This window comes from Cebus imitator, unplaced genomic scaffold, assembly GCF_001604975.1.
Source record: "Cebus imitator isolate Cc_AM_T3 unplaced genomic scaffold, Cebus_imitator-1.0 Scaffold449, whole genome shotgun sequence".
In the NCBI taxonomy this organism is placed as follows: domain Eukaryota; kingdom Metazoa; phylum Chordata; class Mammalia; order Primates; family Cebidae; genus Cebus; species Cebus imitator.
The window spans coordinates 3359531-3367383 of record NW_016107764.1 but is presented as its reverse complement, the minus strand read 5'-3'; the positions used below and the strand labels follow the sequence as shown (position 1 = coordinate 3367383).

Below are 7853 nucleotides of genomic sequence, written 5' to 3'. Positions count from 1 at the left end.
AAAAAAAAGGTTAAGATGGTAAATTTTATGTATTTTAAAGACAAAACAAAACAAAACAAAACAAAAAAAAAACAAACCCAGAAAACCAAAAGACTGGCTGCAGCAGGGGTTAGTGAGAACATGGAGAACCTGCAACTCATGAGAACTGCTGGGAATGGTGTGGTGGCTTTTTAAAAAGTCAAACTTGCAGCCAGGTGTAGTGGCTTATGCCTGTAGGCCTAGCACTTTGGGAAGGATCCCAAGGTGAGTGGATCACGAGGTCAGGAATTGGGGACAGTTATTTGTAAATTTTTGGTGCCACAAAAGTAGCAGCGCTTGAATATAAATTTTCTCTCAGCAAGGTGACTTTACTTTCTGCAGAAAGGGTATACTTGCCAGCAGTTTGCCATGAAAGTACACTGAAAAAAGGAAAGGTAGTCATATTCATCCCTTACAGACTAGCCCCTACTGCTGTGCCCTGCCTCCATTGGCTGGAGCTGGGCCTCACAATCTAAACTATGCCAATTGGCTAATAACTCAAAACGTTTCCTAAAAGGGTGAAGGCAATATAAACAAAGGAAAAGAGGAAGTCACTTATGAAAGACTTAAAGAAGCAATAACATTTCCAAATAAGGAAGGGGAATTATGGGCTGAGGCCTGCCTGGGCTTGTCCAGACATATCAGGGCAAATATCTGGGCTACAGTATAACAACTAGGAACTCAGCCGCGTGCAGTGGCTCACGCCTGTAATCCCAACACTTTCGGAGGCCAAGGCGGGTGGATCACGAGGTCAAGAGATCGAGACCATGCTGACCAACATGGTGAAACCCTGTTTCTACTAAAAAAATACAAAAATTAGCCAGGCGTGGTGGTGGTGCATGCTTGTAGTCCCAGCTACTCAGGAGGCTGAGGTGGAAGAATCACTTGAACTGGAAGGTGGAGGTTGTACTGAGCCAAGATTGCACCACTGCACTCCAGCCTGGTGTCAGAGCGAGACTACATCTCCAAAAAAAAAGTACTAGGAACTCAGAATATGCCTATGTCTTTATTATAACTAACAGCTACTTAGAATTATTAACAAAAGGCTTTAGAGTAAATCAGTCTTTGAAGAAGCTATTATTCATCCTTAATAAGCTAAGAAGAAAGCTTTGAAGAGGAACTCCTACTTTTATTTTCTACAGAGACCAGTCTGGCCAACATGGTGAAACCCCATCTCTGCTAAAAATACAAAAATTAGCCTGGTGTGGTTGTGCATGCCTGTAATCCTAGCTATTCAGGAGGCTGAGGCAGGAAAATTGCTTGAGGTTCCATGAGCTGAGATCGTGCCACTGCACTCCAGCCTGGGTGACAGAGCAAGACTCCGTCTCAAAAANAAAAAAAAAAAAAAAAAAAGTGTGTCCTCTATAAATATTTTGTATATTTTTAATTACAAAATTTGTAATTGTTAAGTGTGTGGTCACGAGTGTGGAAAGTTCCCACTGCTAGTGTGTAGTCACAAGCTTGGAAAGTGCCCCCTGCTAGTGTGTGGTCACAGGCGTGGGAAGTGCCCCCTGCTAGTGTGTGGTCACGGGCTTGGAAAGTGCCCATTGTTAGTGAGTGGTTACAGGAGTGGGAAGTGCCCGCTGCTAGTGTGTTGTCATGGGCGTGGAAAGTGCCCGCTGCTAGGGTGTGGTCACTGGGTGGAAAGTGCTCATTTTGAGGGTCACAGGTTTAAGGTGAAGGCAGTTAGCCTGGATGTGTGATTTTCTCCAGCAGTCATGGAGGAGAAGGGTTGGGCTCCCCCAGTTGGATTTCTCTCAGTGAATACAGTGGAGAGTGAGTGGGAGGAGGCGAAAAAGCACGGCCTTGTCTCCTGTGTATGAAGAGTCAAGAGTGACGAGGGCCCCACGGGACCAGCGTGAGACAGCCCGAGGGGAGATCTCCCCGAGGCAGGAGAGTCTCTGCGAGGAGGCGCAGTGAGCTGCAGGGCAGGTGGTGGGGCTCCACGGGAGACTTCTGACAGGGGCTTTCAGCTCTTTGCGGCTTCTCATGGCGAGGACCCAGGGAATGTCTAGGACGGAACGGTGTGTGCGCCTGTCTTCTACTGTGGAAGCTTCAGGCTGTTTAGCCTCCATTTCTCCACAAATGCACGTCACATACAATTTCCAGAAATGCACTTAGAATCTAGAAGACCAGGCTGAACGCAGATTAGAAAATGCTGAAGGAAGCATAGTCGGGCTGCAGCTGAGGGAATTACCGAGTAAAGGTGACAGGCCTGAAAAGGTGAGAATAGGAGGTTCCGAGACACAAGCCCACCACAGGAAGGACTGAGAAGAATGGCTGCACTTCCAGAGTCGAAGAAAAGTGGGGTCTCAGACTCGGGAAGCCTGTGGTTTGAGGGGGCAGAATGACAGCAAACCACACCGAGACGTGTCAGACGGTGACTGCTCTGCACCAGAGGAGACGGGAGGACACAGCGAACACACAGGGTTGGTCCTCCCGGGCCGCCTCAGGAGCGGCGGCGGGGGTGGGGGGAGGGCAGGCCGCTCCCGCTCCCGCTCCATCTCCCGCTCCAGCTCCCGGCTGCCGCTGCCGCTCCTTCCGCAGGACTCCGGCTTCCGCCGTGCTGCGCGCATTCTCGGCGGGACTCGGACTCCCGGCAGGCCGAGCGCACCCTCAGAGAGACTCCGGCTCCCGGCAGGCCGCGCGCCGGCTCTGCATTCTGCGGCCTCGCGAGGCAGCGCCCCCTGGCGGCGGGCGGGAATCGCCGCGGGGGCGGAGCCGGAGGCGGGGGGTTGCGCTTGGTGACGGGAGGACGCGCGGCCGCCGCGCACTCGGCCGGCGGCGGCGGCGGAGGACGCCGACAGCGCGGGCTGCCGCGGCGGCGGCGGCGGGAGAGCAGCGGATACGCCGGGGAGCGGCGGGCGGCTCACGCGCGGCGCGCGGGCCGGGATGAGGGACTGTGGCGGCGCGGCCCGCGCGCAGCCGGCCGGTGAGAGCGCGGCGGCGGGCGGTGGGCGGCGCGGGCCGGGAAGATGGCGGAGGGGCCGGCGCTGCGGTGCCCGTGGCCCTGGCCCAGCCTCCGCGGAGGCTCCAGGCCCGGCCGCGCGAAGAATCCGGGCCCACGGCGACTGCAGCGGCGGGAGGGGCGGCGACCCGGCCGTGGAGGGAGGGGGCGTGCGCGTGCGGGCCGGGCCGGGCGGGGGGCGCCGCGGCGGGAGAGGCCAAGGCCGCGCGGTGCCCGGGTGCGCGCGGAGGGGCCGGGCTGTGGGTGCGAGGGTGGTGAGTGCGCGTGTGCCGGGCCCCAGGGTGTGTTGAGTGTGCCCGGCTCGAAGTGGGTGTGTGCGCCCCGTCCGGGGTGGGTTGTGTCCCTGCCCGGGGTGGGTGTGGACGTGCCCCTGTCCAGGGTGGGTGTGAGTGCGCCCCTGCCCGAGGGGGTTATGGGTGTGCCCGGCCGAGGGGGTGAGAATGTGCCCGTGTCCAGGGTAGGTGTGAGTGCCCGGCCGAGGGAGTGTGAGAGTGCCCCTGTCCAGGGTGGGTATGGGTGTGCCTTTGCCCGACGGGGTGTGAGTGTGTCCCTCTCCAGGGTGGGAGTGTGCCCTGCCCGAGGGGGGTGTGAATATGCCCCTGTCCACGGTGGGTGTGGGTGTGCCCTTGCCCGAGGGGGGTGTGAGTATGTCCCTGTCCACGGTGGGTGTGGGTGTGCCCTTGCCCGGAGTGGGTGGGAGGGGCCCCGCCCGAGGCGGGTGTGAGTGCAAGTGTGCACAGCCTGAGCTCGGGGCGCCGGCCGCATTCCCGGGCGCCGCCGTAGTGGATACCAGGTGGTCGCCCGCCGGCGCTCGTGCCTGAAGGGCGGCCCGGGTGCAGGGCTGTTGTGCGCTGCCGTGCAGTCTCCGGCTTTGTCCCCGGGGCGCGGGGAGCGGGCTTGGGCGTCTCCAGGTGGGGTCATGGCTGCCTGCGGGTGGGCTCGGCGGCCTTGCCTCTGCGGCACGCGCGGACTGGGTCTCCGGCGCTCGGAGCCTTCGACTCCCGGTTGCTCTCTGATCTGAATGGAATTCCCTCGGTTGCTTCCCAGTTGCTGGAGTGCTGTGGGTGGAGGCAGCGTTCCGTGCTGAGGGGCACGAGCGAGGCAGGTTGTGCATTTTGGGGCCCAGGACGTTTTTTATTTTAAAACGTGCAGCCGGCTCCGCGGCAGCTGTGGGTGTGTTCCGAGCCGCTTCCCACCAGCAGCTGCTGTGGGCGCTGCGCAGCTTCGGAAACGCAGCCGGCCCCCTCCCCCTCGGTTTTGTACGGGTTTAGCCAGACCTCCAGTGACCTCTGCTGAAAAACCTACAGTGGCCATGCTTCGCGTGCCTCCTGGTGCAACAATATGGAAATTTGTCTTTTGACGCCAGTGAGAGGAATTGGACACTGCGTCCTAGGTGCCCTCTATAAACAGCAGGTGGTTCCGTCGGCGGCGCCCAACCCACAATGAGCCAGGTGTGATTCTCGTGCCAGGGGAGGGAAAGGCCATTCAAGAGGAGGTGTAGCTGTAAAGCGAGGAGACTTATTCCACAAATCGTCCGGGGCGCAGGCTCTGAAGCCATAAATGCTTGGAGTGAATGAATGGGGGTGGCGCCTCGCTCGCTCCCTGCACTTGGTGTAGCCAGCTGTCTTGCTGAGAGGCAGGGGAGCAGAGTACACTGGAGGGCGGGTTCTGGAGCCAGGCTGCCCGCCTTGGAGTCGCGACTCTTCTGTTAACTGGCTTTGTGGTCTTAGGCCAAGTCTCTGTGGCTTGGCTTCTCACCTGTAAAATGGGAACATGAATAATATAGGTCTCATAGTGTTGTTGTGAGGACTCAGTGAATTAAGACTTGTAAAACACTTTCTTCCTGTCACATTGTGTTTTAAAAAGTTAGGAATTGTTATTACTGTCAAGATGGTACCCCAGGGTTAGAGTTAAGTTTGGTGCTGCCAGGATGCGCTTGCTGAGTCAGTGGGTCTCTAGTTGTCCAAGATAATGTAAACTTCTAGTTTAACTGGAAGTCTGTGGCACTGGTTTCTTACACAAGTAAGCTGAGGTCATATTTGGATAAACACGTGTTTATAAAGGTAAAAGAGAAACAAGTTTCATATAATTGGATGAATTATTGTGTAAGATTGTTTTAAGACGTTCTTAGAGGAAAATGGTCAGGGGCAGTGGCTCACATCGGTAATCCCAGTACTTATGGAGGCTGATGCAGGCAGATCGCTTGAGGTCAAGGAGTCCAAGACCAGCCTGGCCAACATGGTGAAACCCTGCCTCCACTAAAAATACAAAAATTAGCTGGGTGTGGTGGCTCGTGTCTGTAGTCCCAGCTACTGAGGAGGCTGAGACAGAATCCCTCCAACTCAGGAGGCGGAGCTTGTAGTGAGCCGAGAGCGCACCATGGCACTCCAGCCCTGGGCCACAGAGTGAGACTCTATCTCAAAAAAAAAAAAAAAAAAAAAAAAAAAAAAGAAAAATTCTTAGAGGAAAAAGCTTGGCACTTATTGTTCTTGGGGTCATATAGGGTTGTTGTTGACAGAAATAAGATTTAAAGTAATGTTCTCTGAACTAAACTGCCAAGCTCTTTTTTTTTTTTTTTTTTTTTTTTTTTTTTTTTTTTTTTTTTTTTTTTTTTTTGAGATGCAGTTTTGCTCTTGTTGCCCAGGCTGGAGTGCAATGGTGTGATCTCCACTCACCACAACCTCCGCCTCTCAGGTTGAAGTTATTCTCCTGTCTCAGCCTCCCAGGTAGCTGGGACTATAGGCATGCACCGCCACGTCTGGCTTATTTTGTATTTTTAATGGAGATGGAGTTTCTTCATGTTTCTCATCTGGTCTCAAGCTCCCCACCTCAGGCAATCCATCTGCCTCGGCCTCCCAAAGTGCTGGGATTACAGGCGTGAGCCACTGCGCCCAGCCAGTTTTTGCTTTTGAGACAGGGTTTCACTCTGCTGGCCCGGCTGGAGTGCAGTGGGGCAGTCATGGCTCACCGAAGCCTTGACCTCCTGGGCTCAAGGCATCCTCCCACCTTAGCCTCCCAAGTAGCTGGGATGACAGGTGTGTGCCACCACGCCTGGCTAATTTTTTTGTTTAAGATGGAGTTTTGCCATGTTGCCCAGACTGGTCTCAAACTCCTGAGCTCAAGTGATCCACTGTCCTTGGCCTCCCTAAGTATTGAGATTACAGATGTGAGCCACTGCACTCAGCTTGCCATTGTTGTTATACTTCTCGGTGTTACCCTTGCAACAGAAAAGGTGATTTATTAAAATAACTTTAAGTGACAGAGAGGACATAACAAAGTGAAAAGGTGGAATCACCAGCAGTGTAACATTCTGCCTTGCTGAGCTGTTGCAAGAAGTAAGATTTAACTTGCTTCAGAAAATGCTGGGAAGATTCTCCATGTTTTCCAAGGAGGTGGTTCTCCTCCTCAAGTCTGGTCATCTCTTCCCTCTGTATCTTAGTTTTACCTTAGAAACTTGCATCTCATCTCCTTTATATTGTGTGACACAAAGACTAGGTAAAACTCTTCTACTTTTAGTAGAGTGTTTTGAGATTTGTGACATTTTAGGTGAGAATAATTTAATGTTTAGTTAGTGGCAGCAAAAATAGCCTAAGATAGATGTTTAAATGCCCATCTCAGCTTTCTCTCCTACATGTATGCTGGAGTGGGCACTGGAAGCTGCACACTACATGGAGAGTTGGCATGTCCTGAAACAGTTTATTAACAGTAGTTCAGAGAATGCAGCCTCCTAGTAGGCTTCTACTGGTTTCTTTGGTGCTGTTGAAAAAAAGTCCATGAAATATGGTCTTATGTTGAGACACCTACTTCTTCTAGCAAAGCTCCTCTGCTGTGCCTCTTCGCTGACTCATGGTCCTGTGTCATAGACCTTATGTACTCTGTCTCACAGTTAGCTTTGCGGGTGTCCTGTAAAGACACCACAAGGCATGGTTCAGAAGAGCAGACTGGTGTGCAGCCTGTGGAGCACAGTGCTGGGGCTGGCAGACTCCCTCTTGGAGCTGCACTACACTGCCTGGCCTGTCTCCTGTCCCTTCTTGATACGTGTCTTGCTTCAGCAGGTGAAAATCCTTACCCTGCGACATTGGCTGTCTCTGCTGCCCTGTGTTTGCCTTGCTGTGTCTTTCACCTGCCTCTTAGACTGGCTCCCAAGTTTATCTGACAAGTCTTCCCTGTGCCCTGAGATTGAGTCTGACCCTGACTTCCATCCTCTGGCCACACTGTTTTCACCTGGTGTGGTCCTCCTCCTCAGCTGGTCCGCAGGCCAATTCCTTTACCAGTTCTGCTGTGTTTGATATCAAGACACCTGAGACCAGGATTTTGCAGAGTTTGTCTTCCCTAAAACTCGTGTTGGTCAGTGGTGCCTGCCATCCTGCCAACCCCCTGAAATGTGATGGTGACATAGTAATTTTATTATCATACATCTGTGAGTTTTGTTAACATGAGATAGCATCCCCCTCCATTCATAATCTTGTTACGAAACTCTTACCAGTCTTTGACACAGTTTGTGTGTTGTGAAAAGAGATTAGTGGCCTCTATTTTCCATTGGGTTGAGTTTTTCTTGGTTCAGCATTGGTGTGGCTTTCCCCTTCTTTTGAGTTTTTGGAATTCTGTGGCAAAACCATAATATTTAGCATTAAAAGAAAGGGTTTCACCATGTTGGTCAGGCTGGTCTTGAGCTCCCGACCTCAGGTAATTCACCCACCTTGGACTCCAAAGTGCTTGGATTACAGGCGTGAGCCACCACACCCGGCCAATAATATTTTTTCAATTTTTTGTGCAAGTGTTTTCCAAGCATTGTTTTATAGTTTTTTTTTTTTTTTTTTTTTTTTTTTTTTTTTTTTTTTTTTTTTTTTTTTTTTTTTTTTTTTTT

The 7853-nt window shown here is 52.7% G+C and overlaps 1 protein-coding gene across 5 annotated transcripts in view; it reads left to right on the top strand.

The window, feature by feature from the left end:
• ARHGAP39 (Rho GTPase activating protein 39) overlaps positions 1 to 7853 on the top strand; it is a 166085-nt gene that overhangs the window by 13398 nt on the left and 144834 nt on the right. For 4 of the 5 annotated variants that reach the window (XM_017511708.1, XM_017511705.1, XM_037732453.1 and 1 more), the window contains exon 1: positions 2763 to 2950. The exons of the other annotated variant lie outside the window; for it this stretch is intronic. The gene's annotated coding sequence lies outside the window, so the exon portion shown is untranslated. Of the gene's footprint in view, positions 1 to 2762; positions 2951 to 7853 lie in introns of those variants that run through there. 5 annotated transcript variants of the gene reach the window in all.